Here is a 12,930-nt window from a genome sequence, read left to right on the forward strand (position 1 = left end):
CCGCCGACTTTGATCTGATATGATGTTTGACACGGGTGACCGCTTGGGATCGCGTTTGTATGATATACTGCTTTTCGATTATCGACGAGTTATGTCTGTTAACTCTGAGTATGCCTTACTTTGATGATTTGGTTCGTACGTTCGTCTGTTGGGTGCCTAGGTAGGGCACCGCCCTCACGGCCCACGGGGTTGGGTCGTGACACATGCCTTATGAAAGAAGGGTTAGCCTTACATACCTTTCTGTGCAACTATTCTATCGCTTGTACGTGCTTCTTCAAAGCTCACGTTCGACCTTCATTGAAGTGCGTACTCATATTAGATGATGGATAGCATTTAGCATTTATGACTAATTCTAGAGAAAATCGGACAACATCTCCTCGATTTATATGACTTTCCTCGTATTACATATCAACTCCCAAACATCAATAATAACACTCACAATAGCCTTTTATTATCTACATTACTCTTACTTCACAATTCGCTTCAACTTTCCATATCCATAGTCATAACTTGACAATACGTTCATTCACATACAATGTCGTTTCCCACACTCTCCATAGCATGTATAACATAATCATATTCATAATGTATCAAGAATCATAACTCATTCCAACATCTTTTCAAAAGTGATACTATTTACACATTCATGGCCCATTTCTTATTCCCTTATGCAATCCAAGTGTTTCAACTTCCTAATACTTTAAACAACATGAAAACATCATAAAACTTACCTTAGATGGCTTAGGATTGAACCTCGGGTGAGATTATCTCACCTGAGCAAAACCCTAGATTTTCCCTCACTTGGATTCTTGCTTTGGATGAACTTTAATGGGTTTCTTATATTTGATTCACTTGGTTTGATGAAGTTGATCACTAATTCTCTTGAAAGCTTGTGGGAGAAATGTGGAGAGATGTTTTAGAGAGAAGGGAAGTGAGATATGAAATGAAATAAAATAAAACTTGAACCCTCATTAAATACACAAATCTGTCCCGACTCGGATATACGGACCAACATACGGTCCGTATAATTTTCACGGACCGTATCTCTGGACCGTATATTTGGTCCAGTGAGTCATGCCATTCTGGACTGAACCTACGGCCGGACATACGGTCCGTGTATTTTATACGGCCATGTCCGGCCGTATAATGCCCAGTGGTTCCGATCTTATTTTCGTCGACTCGTTTGATCTCCAATCCTTATGGAACCTTCTTGGCACTTGTCTAACACCTCAATACCAATCTAAGGGACGTTATAACTCTTCTTCATAATATCTCTAAGTCCCCATTACCTCGTTGCTCGTAAATTCTTTCCGATACTTATCGCGTACATGGCCTTCTCTTGGCAACTTTCTCATCTAATATCGAATGTCTTTCAAATCTCATTTAGAATCGTCAATTTCTATTCCTTACTTATTGAAACATCGTATACTTCATATTCCTCATTAGCCTATACACTGTGCATCAACGAAAAAATTTTCGAGGTGTAACATTCTCCCCCCCTTAAGAACACTCGTCCTCGAATGTTAAGCACTCGGGGATTCTACAAAAATTTCGCCAGAGTTTCCCCTATAATATGGCACTACCACCCTGTCACAACAACCCATAATATCAACGCCTCACAGGGTCACAACATAATAGCAATATAGTTTGGCCACACACGACCCAAATACATAAAAGGAAAACATACATACCTTATGATCTTGACGTCTCATCTTGGCCCTCTTCTAGGGGTGGAATAAATAGGTGCGGATACTTGGATTTCATGCTTTCTTCCGCTTCCCAGGTTATTTCTTCTCGATTATTATTTCTCCACAAAACTTTAACTGAGGCCACGTCTTTGTTTCTAAGCTTCCGTACTTGCCTATCTAATACGGCAATGGGTTTTTCATCATATGCTAACTTTTCTGTTACTTGAACATCATTTAATGGGACGATCCTAGTAGGATATCCAATACATTTACGTAGCATCGAGACATGGAAAAGCGGATGGATCGACTCTAAATCGGAGGTAGATCTAATTCATAAGTTACTTTGCCCACTTTGCGCACAATTTCATAAGGCCCAATATACCGGGGACTAAGCTTCCCCTTTTTGCCAAATCTCACAACGCCTTTCATTGGTGACACTTTCAAGAATACTCAATCTTTGACTTGGAACTCTAGGTTCCTTCGACGATTATCCGAATAGGACTTTTGACGACTTTGGGCCGCTAACAACCGATCTTGTATAAGCTTGACTTTCTCTATGGCTTCTATTGGACCAATTCCGGCCCTATCAGTTTAGCCTTTCCTGTTTCAAACCACCCAATTGGGGATCTACACTTTCGCCCATATAAGGCTTCATACGGTGCCATTTGAATGCTAGAATGATAGCTATTATTGTAAGAAAATTCAATGAGTGACAAATGATCATCCCAACTTCCTCCAAAATCTATCATACATGCTCGTAACATATCCTCAAGAGTCTGAATGGTACGTTCAGCTTGTCCATCAGTCTGTGGATGAAATGCCGTGCTAAGGCTCACCTGAGTCCCCAAGCCATCTTGGAAGGACTTCCAGAAATTAGCCGTAAACTGAGTGCCTCTATCGGAGATAATAGTTACTGGAACACCATGAATTCGCACTATCTCTTTAACATAGAGCCTTGCATAATCTTCTGCTACATACATCGTCCTGACTGGAAAGAAATGAGCTGACTTGGTGAGTCTATCCACAATCACCCATATGGAATCATACTTACGTCGAGAATGGGGTAAGCCTGTAATGAAATCCATGTTAATCACTTCCCACTTCCAAGTTGGGATTTCTATAGCTTGCAACAATCCGCCCGCTTTTGGTGCTCTACTTTCACTTGTTGACAATTGGGACATTGAGCTACAAATCGCTATATCTCTCTTCATCCCATTCCATCAATACACGGATTTAAGATCATTATACATTTTCGTTGCTTCGGGGTGGATAGAATAACGGGAACAATAAGCTTCCCTCAATATTTGGTGGCGTAGACCCGCCACATCAGGGACACATAATCTGCCTCGACATCGGAGAACTTCATCTCCTGTAATCTCAAATGATGACTCCTCTTTCTGAGGGAGTGTATCTCTGTACCGCACTAGCATGGGATCTTCGTATTGTCGCTCTTTCACTTCCACTACTAGCGACGAAACTGGCCGAATTCTAAATGGTGGCTCCCTGCTGCCTCGAGTCCACTACTCGGACTCTAGGCTAGCTACCGCCGGAGCTCACGAGTCATTTCTCGTTTTCGATTGTACATCACATAAACTTCCCATAGATGCGGCTAAGTGCGTCGGCCCACAACATTTGCCTTTCCGGGGTGATATAGGATATCAACATCATAATCTTTTAACAATTCTAACCATTGTCGTTGCCGCAAATTCAAATCTTTTTGCTTGAAGATCTACTGAAGGCTCTTGTGATCTGTATAAATATCTACATGAACACCATATAAATAATGTCTCCATATCTTTAATGCATGGATCACTGCAGCTAATTCAAGATCATGGGTTGGATAATTCTTTTCATGTTTTCTTAATTGCCTTGAAGCATATGCAATCACCTTGCCATGTTGCATCAACACACAGCCTAACCCAACGCCTGAAGCATCGCAATAAACAACATAACCTTCCAATCCCTCTGGAAGTGTCAGGACTGGCGCAGAAGTCAATCTGTCTTTTAGCTCTTGGAAACCATGCTCACAAGCATCTGTCCATTGAAACTTAGCTGATTTCTGGGTCAGCTTTGTAAGTGGTGCAGAAATAGAAGAAAAACCTTCAACAAACCTCCTGTAATATCCTGCTAAGCCCAGAAATCTACGTAGCTCCGTAGGAGTTATAGGCCTTGGCCAAGTCGTTACGGCCTCTATCTTTTGGTTATCTACCCGAATACCATCAGCTGAAACAATGTGCCCAAGAAATGCTACCGAGTTCAACCAGAACTCACACTTAGAGAATTTTGCAAATAACTCTCGAGTCTGAAGGATTCTGAGGACAGTACGCAAATGATCCGCATGTTCTGCCTCGGATCTAGAATACACCAAGATGTCATCGATGAACACAATCATGAACAAATCTAGAAAGGGCCTGAACACATCATTCATTAAATCCATAAACACTGCCGGTGCATTAGTTAGCCCAAATGACATCACCCGAACTCAAAATGGCCATATCTTGTTCAAAGTCGTCTTAGGGATATCTTTCTCCCTAACTCTCACTTGATGATACCGGATCTCAAATCTATCTTGGAAAACCATTTGGCACCTTGTAATTGATCAAACAAGTCATCGATCCTTGGAAGAGGATATTTATTCTTAATCGTCACCTTGTTCAATTGCCGATAATCAATGCACATTCTCAAAGAGCCATCTTTCTTTCGGACAAACAGTACGGGTGCTCCCCACGGGGATGAACTGGGCCTAATAAAGCCTTTCTCGAGCAAGTCTTTCAATTGCTCTTTCAACTCTTTCAATTCTGCGGGAGCCATTCTATAGGGAGGAATAGATATAGGCCTAGTGTCTGGCAACACATCAATAGCAAAATCAATCTCCCGCTCGGGAGGAAGGCCTGGAAGTTCTTCCAGGAACACATCCAGAAATTCGCTCACTACGGGAACTGACTGAAGAGTCGGCGGTTCAGCCTCTACATCTTGAACCCGCACTAGATGATAAATGCAACCCTTTGTAATCATTTTCCTTGCCTTTAGGTGGGAACTAAACCTACCCTTTGGTGACGCCGTATTTCCTTTCCATTCTAAAACTGGTCCTCCCGGAAATTGGAAGCGAACCATTTTCATTCTACAGTCGACATTGGCGAATGCATGCCCATAATAACATCAAAGTCCACCATTTTTAACTCATGCAAGTCAATCATAGTACGGCAATCACAAATCACAATCACACAGTTTCTATATACTCGGCTAGCTATTACCGATTCAACGACGGGTGTAGACACCTCAAAAGGTTTAATCGATTCCGGTTTGATTCTAAACCGACCCGCAATATATGGAGTAACGTATGACAATGTGGATCCAGGATCTATCAAAGCATATACATCATGAGAAAGTACCGATAATATACCTGTGACAACATCGGGAGAAGACTCAAGATCTTGGCGTCCGGCCAAAAGCATAAATACGGTCCGAGGACCGCCGGGGCTCGGGGCTCTCCCCCCTCTACCACCGCCGACCGGGCGCGTGTGAACCTAGCCCCATAGGGCGCATAGATCGAAGATCCGCCACCGACCCCGAAGGTGGGTCCTACCGCCACCTAGCGAGGGCAATCTCGCATAATATGGCCTGGCCGACCACATGAATAGAACCCTTAGAGCCCAATCTGCACGGACCCTAATGTAACTTCCCACACTGGGAACATCGTGGCACGGGTGGCCTCGCCTGATCCGAATCACCTCTAAATTGGGATCCCGAAAGGCTCTGACTCGGCCCGGGATGAGTAGATCTATCAAATCTACGGTCCGAATACCGTGGAGGCTCACTAGTCATGGAATAGCCCGAATGTCTAGAAAACCGCTCGGTTCGTGCCCACCTCTATACTCATTCATCGGACCCGAAGATCTAGCCCTCTTACTATGCCCTCTATCATGCTCGCTTCTTTGTTGTTGCAAGCTTTCTTCTAAATTTTGAGCATGGTCTTGGATACGTGCAATATCCATATTGTCCGGAAGGGACGCTGTCAAGCATCTATCCATCAAATGCGGCCCTAGGCCTTTCACAAACCTGTGCATTCGATCACCCATATCCGCTACCATGGCCGAAGCATACCTAGCCAAGGAATTGAAGTGGAGACTATACTCTAGAGCACTCATGCTCCCTTGCCTCAAATTTAGGAACTTATCGGCTCTAGCTCGCCGAACTTCTGGGGGCAAATAATGTCGAAGAAATGCATCTACAAACTCTTGCCATACCGGGGGAGGTGCATTGGCTCCCCGTGAAGCCATCCAAACCGTGTACCAACATACCGCAACATCCCTCAATCTATAGGACGCTAGCTCCACCGATTCGGTGTCCGAAGCATGTATCAACCGAAGCGTCCTCAACATTCCATCAATAAAATTCTCAGAGTCCTCATCCGGCTTTGATCCAAAGAATTCCGGAGGGTTCAAACTAATAAAATCACGGGCTCTTGCACTAACAGCCCTATCACCTTGCCCTAAACTTGGCCTCTACGAGTTTGGGCCGCAACCAATTGCGTCAACAAATTAATGGCCTCTTTTACATCTTGGCTTTGAAGCATCCGACGGAGGAGCCGAGGTACCGGAGTCGGGCCGAGGCTCCCTCACGCTCCTCTAATATAGGCACCGATCGAGAACACCGAGATTGAGCCGCACTCCGGGACTCACTTTCTTCTACTACCGGTGGCGGTGCTCTTCGGCCCCGCTTTTCGCCACCGTCTTGCCCTTTTGGGCCGTCAAGCCTTTCTCTTTACAGGCATTTCTGAAATACACAACATATCATTAAGAAACAAGAAGTTCTTACATCATAGCTCTATCGCACGATTTCTTATGAAGAAAGAAGGTCATTTATTCCTAAAATGTCTGCAGCTTCTTGTTTATAAGTGTGGCGCGCAACACACCCATAACCAAGACTCTACTAGACACAGCTCGTAGACATACCCTAGGACTGAACTGCTCTGATACCACTTTTGTCACGACCCAACCTGAGGGCATCGACGGGCACCCGGTACTAGCCACCCGGGCATCCCTTAACATACTTATACATCACATTCTAGGTGAGCCACATAATTATATCACACTTTTCAGTCATCATCATTCTAATCTCATCGGGCAACAATGTCACGACCCAACCCCGTAGGCCGTGACTTGTGTCCGAATTGGACACTCAAACAATACTCGACAATATAACTAGCATACTAACTCGCTTTTAATCATAGATAATCACATATAACATATCGCATTAGCGCATAATAATCAATAGGTGTCACAAAAGCCGTCTAATTTTGTCATAATGGCACCCGACCCTTACTTAATCCCAAAATATGTAACCAGAGGCTAGCAAACATAACATAAGCCGCGGTGAAAATTTTTTTTGGACCGCCCAAAACATATATCACACACATACATAATCGTACAAACACAACCATAACCCACATACATATCTACGTGCACTTAAACACATCGGTAGCGTAAACATAAAACACACGGTGGCCCCGCCGTACAAACGAACGAATATGTACACTGTGCAACGAAAAGTATATATACCAAAATATAGGCTACGGACGAAGGAGCACTCCCCGAAGTGGAGCTGAATCCGGGTGTCCTAGGCGGGTGGATCACCAATCCGAGCGCCGTACTGCGGCATGAAACGACGACCCCCGAAGAAAGCGGGGTCGATACGGAATATGTACCGAGTATGCGAAGCAAGAAAATATAATAACCGGATCATAATCGACACAAATAAATCATACATAAAATAAGTACAATATGCAAAATGTTAAAACATTTAGTTTAAAAACATAAATCATGCATAGCCTCGCTCTTAGAACGATGGTCGCCCGCCCGTCGATGGCGCCATACCACATCATACTCCAAAAGATTTCGGATCTCCGACACCCGACATATCATATCACATCATAATGCCGTAACACCATACCCTAACACCAAATATACACGGTACCGGCCAAGGGGACACGCATCCACGGAACACATCATACTCCGAATATATCATAGCGCGCACGAACATAACCGGCCCGGGACTCGTAAGAAGGATATTAACGGAATGCACGAACTTTTATTTCGTGAGCAATCATATGCATAAAAATCATAATCATAAACTCATTAAATAAATAAGAAATCCATACTCGGGAGTTAAGGTATATAATCAGTACTAAGTCTTTCCCAAAAGTCACTAAGGACAACCATAGAAAAGTCGTGGGACCCACGGACGGGTGCCAACCCCATCCGAGCCCACTTATGGGGATTAGGGGATGTTATACCTTATGGAATCATTTACCTATCAAAGTTTCGGGGCGATCCGACCTCGTCTACAAAAGTTATGAGCGTTCGTAGTTTTGGAGTCTTTTAAAGGCAAAATTCTTTACAAAACTTTTGAACTTCAACCAAATGAAAACATAAGGACTTTAGTTAGGTTACATTAAGGGAGTAAATTTTTGGAAGCAAATAAGATGCGTATCATGAGCATCGGATCTCGAGAATGGAGTCACCCGAGGCTCGTATCACAACCTAATTAACACTAAGACATGCCAAAAGAAGAAAAGTTAGGCTTTACATACCTCGCCCGCTCTCAAACTAAGTCAAACCTAGGTCTCGGGCACCCCAAGATCTACATAACGCATCAATATATCGAACATTAGCTATAAGCAATTAGGCATTCAATTCCAAACGAACACACATAACTCTACGGAAATTTGGGCAGCATTTCCTCTGTAAATACACCAACCCCGAGATTTCAACTCGGCCAATTTCAACAACAACCAAACCAACAACCAAACTACAACATCAATAATCAATTCACAATGCATTCCAACTTTAATAGTTCTTTCTACGTGACTTCAACAACATTCATAATATTCCAACAACATTCAACAACATTCATAATATACTCATTTCAACTACTTACGTTCAATCTAATATCTGCGTTTATACATTCGATTACTAATCCAAAACCTTCCACACAATATTCAAGGACGTCTTAAATAATTCACACAATTTTCCGAACAACCCAAACAATCCTCCAACTCACCCGAATTCTCCCCCAAACCCGAGAACAACATGATCTACATTCTTTCCTTCCAAATTCATGAATTACACTAATAATACACACATTAACAATGCAATCCTCATAAATACAAAAATCACATAAAATTCGCATAAATTTCCAAATCATCCCATAACTAACATAACATTATTTTGAGTCATTAAACTTGCATTTTTCCTCATGAAATCCATAACGACGATAACGAAAAATACTAACGACGATTTGTTCATTCACAACTACACAAAAGGGGACCATACGGCCAACACCATACACACCCACACACAAAGATGATTTTCATTCTTTTCTTCACTCTACAACAATCAAAACATGCTAATTAGGATTATTCCACTACTCTTAGAACAACACACACATGCACGGCTATACCCCCATGCACGGCCCAACTTCAACTCAACTTCTATCATGAATTTCTTCCTTTTTATCACACTACAACACATATAAACCATTCATAACACATAAAACAAGACTAGAACTCACCTTTCTTCTTCAACTTCTCAACTCGCCTAAAGTGGTGGATGAAGAAAACGAGTAAGCTATTGCCCGAAACAACGACTCCACGTTATTAAGCACCCCTTCAATTAAAGTTTGCTTGAAGAAATAATTTTTTTGATGGCCAAATCTTGGTCTTGATTTTTTTCTTGTCTTGGCCAAATTTCTCCTTTCTCTCTCTCTCTCTCTTCTCTTTGTTTTCTCCATCTTCTTGAAAATTCTATATGATGAAGATGATGAAAATGATCCCTTAAGTCATCTTTTATTTGCAAATATTAGCCAACCATGTGGCCATGGCCCACCCCAAGGTGGCCGGCCACATGGCCCCTTATTTTTCCTTTTCTCTTTTTTTTTTTCTCTCTCTCTGTTGAATTTTCAATTTTCCAAAATAGAATACTTTCAAAAATGGAACTTAACCCCAAATATTTCCTTAACATTTCCGTGCCAATAAACCATACACAACTTAAGCCATTTACAATATACAAAAGTCTAACTACTTCATATCTCGGGATAGTCTTGTCCCCAACTTATCGTAGTTAACCCGGATTATCCCGACGTACAAAATACGGGATATAACAAACAACATATCTATATCATCAATAACATCTATGCTCACATAAATGTACATGCGCGAGACAAAATCAAAACAACATCCCAAAATATAAGTCTTGTCGAACATATCTAACCATATACACAATAATCTCACGAACTTAGAAGGTATATCATATCATAACATGGGCGTGGACGGGACCCCGCCGTGCCCATAAATATATACACAAAGGAATCTATACCAAAAAAAGTTGAGCTCCGGATGAAGTGGAGTCGCTATGTAGTCCCCGGATAATACGGCTATGGATCAAATGTTCTCCTGCCACATGGGCATGACGCAACGGCGTCCACAAACAAACAAAAGGACGTCAGTACGAAGAATGTACTGAGTATGTAAAGCATAATCAATATCAATATAGAAGCATAATGGATAACATATGAAATATCACAAGATGGGAGATAATAGCATCATCATCATAGCACTTACCTGCTTTCCATAGGGACGTTCCATTTCTATTGCGTATTCGCGTACATACATTCATATTCTTGCTCATTTACCTTTTGTATCTATTTTTGTATTCGTATTCATAACTCCTTTCATGCTCATATCCTATACATGCATATTCATAGCCCTTACTTGGCACTTACATAGTCCAAACATATTCGTACTCTAATTGATGTTATATACACAGCGTAGTCGTACTCATATAGATGTCATATACATAGCTTATTCGTACTCATATGGATGTCATATACATAGCTTATTCGTACTCATATAGATGTCATATACATAGCATTTACATAGTGTACCCGACCATGAAGGTTCGATGTTTCACGTAGCTAGCCCTACCAAGGCTCAGTGCCTGGCCCTACCAAGGCTCGTGGTTGTTATTATTCGTACCCTCGGCCCAGAGTGGTGCAAGGCTCGTTATATAATTACGTACCATTATACTCTACCTGCCATATAAGCTGGTGTGCGCACGTCGTTATATAGATATACATATATACATACTTACTTATATATTCTACCCTGGCCATATAAGCTCGGGGTTCACAATAGCCTTCTCAATGGGCATGCATACATATAAGCTCGTATCTATCTTTAGCCTTTCTACTATCGCCATTCATTACCTTCTACCCTTGGGGTATTACTCGTCACATAAGGAACTTAGCACAATCATATCATTTGAGTATCACACGTAGAGAGTATCATGAACTCACAAGAAGATGAACATTCGGCCAAAGAACCATGCCTTATGAAAGAAGGGTTAGCTTTACATACCTTTCTGTGCAACTATTCTATCGCTTGTACGTGCTTCTTCAAAGCTCACGTTCTACCTTCATTGAAGTGCGTACTCATATTAGATGATGGATAGCATTTAGCATTCCATGACTAATTCTAGAGAAAATGGGACAAAGATCTCCTCTATTTATACGACTTTCCTCATATTACATATCAACTCCCAAACATCAATAATAACGCTCACAATGTCCTCACAATAGCCTTTTATTATCTACATTACTCTTACTTCACGATTCTCTTCAACTTTCTATATCCATAGTCATAACTTGACAATACATTCATTCACATACAATGTCGTTTCCCACACTCTCCATAGCATGTATAACATAATCATATTCATAATGTATCAAGAATCATAACTCATTCCAACATCTATTCAAAAGTGATACTATTTACACATTCATGGCCCATTTCTTATTCCCTTATGCAATCCAAGTGTTTCAACTTCCTAATACTTTAAACAACATGAAAACATCATAAAACTTACCTTAGATGGCGTAGGATTGAACCTCGGGTGCGATTATCTCACTTGAGCAAAACCCTAGATTTTCCCTCACTTGGATTCTTGCTTTGGATGAACTTTAATGGGTTTCTTATACTTGATTCACTTGGTTTGATGAAGTTGATCACTAATTCTCTTGAAAACTTGTGGGAGAAATGTGGAGAGATGTTTTAGAGAGAAGGGAAGTGAGATATGAAATGAAATAAAATAAAACTTGAACCCTCATTAAATACACAAATCTGTCCCGACTCGGATATACGGACCAACATACGGTCCGTATAATTTTCACGGACCATATCTCTAGACCGTATATTTGGTCCAGTGAGTCATTCCATTCTGGGCTAAACCTACGGCTGGACATACGGTCTGTGTATTTTATACGGCCAGTATGTCTGGCCGTATAATGCCCAGTGATTCTGATCTTGTTTTCGTCGACTCGTTTGATCTCCAATCCTTATGGAACCTTCTTGGCACTTGTCTAACACCTCAATACCAATCTAAGGGACGTTATAACTCTTCTTCATAATATCTCTAAGCTCCCATTACCTCATTCCTTGTAAATTCTTTCCGATACTTATCGCGTACATGGCCTTCTCTTGGCAACTTTCTCATCTAATATCGAATGTCTTTCAAATCTCATTTAGAATCGTCAATTTCTATTCCTTACTTATTGAAACATCGTATACTTCTATTCTCATTAGCCTATACATCGTTCACCAACGAAAATTTTTTTGAGGTGTAACAACCACTGAGAACGATTATAGCAAATTCGCTCCGTAATGCCATATTGTCAAACGATGTAGAGACTTGATAAAGGTCCCTCTAACAGAATCTAACGCTATGACGTCACCTTGGCCATTCGCCGCTCTGGGGTATGGATGTCACAGACCGATTGAACCCGTTGCGTCAAACAAGAACCGCTTTATTTTTGGTCGCCATAGACTACTTCACCAAGTTGAAAGCGGCATCTTATGCGCAAGCAATAAAGAAATAGAGCAGACGACGCGCAACAACATCATATGCCGATTCGCATCCCGTAATCAATCATACTGCATAAATGGGGCTAATTTAACCACTCACCGAATTCGACCGCATACCGGCCACAAATGAATGGAGCCGGGAAGCCGCTCAACAAAAACATCAAGAAATATCCCCGTAAAAGACGATTGATAACTACAAAGATTTGCATGAAAACTTCCATATGCACACGGGGATATCGTACAACCGCTAAAACTTCAACCGGGGCCACTCCTACATGGGTTTTATGGCCCGAGGCGGGGATACCACCAAAAAGAAAAACCCTT

Source organism: Lycium ferocissimum, chromosome 12, assembly GCF_029784015.1.
Source record: "Lycium ferocissimum isolate CSIRO_LF1 chromosome 12, AGI_CSIRO_Lferr_CH_V1, whole genome shotgun sequence".
In the NCBI taxonomy this organism is placed as follows: domain Eukaryota; kingdom Viridiplantae; phylum Streptophyta; class Magnoliopsida; order Solanales; family Solanaceae; genus Lycium; species Lycium ferocissimum.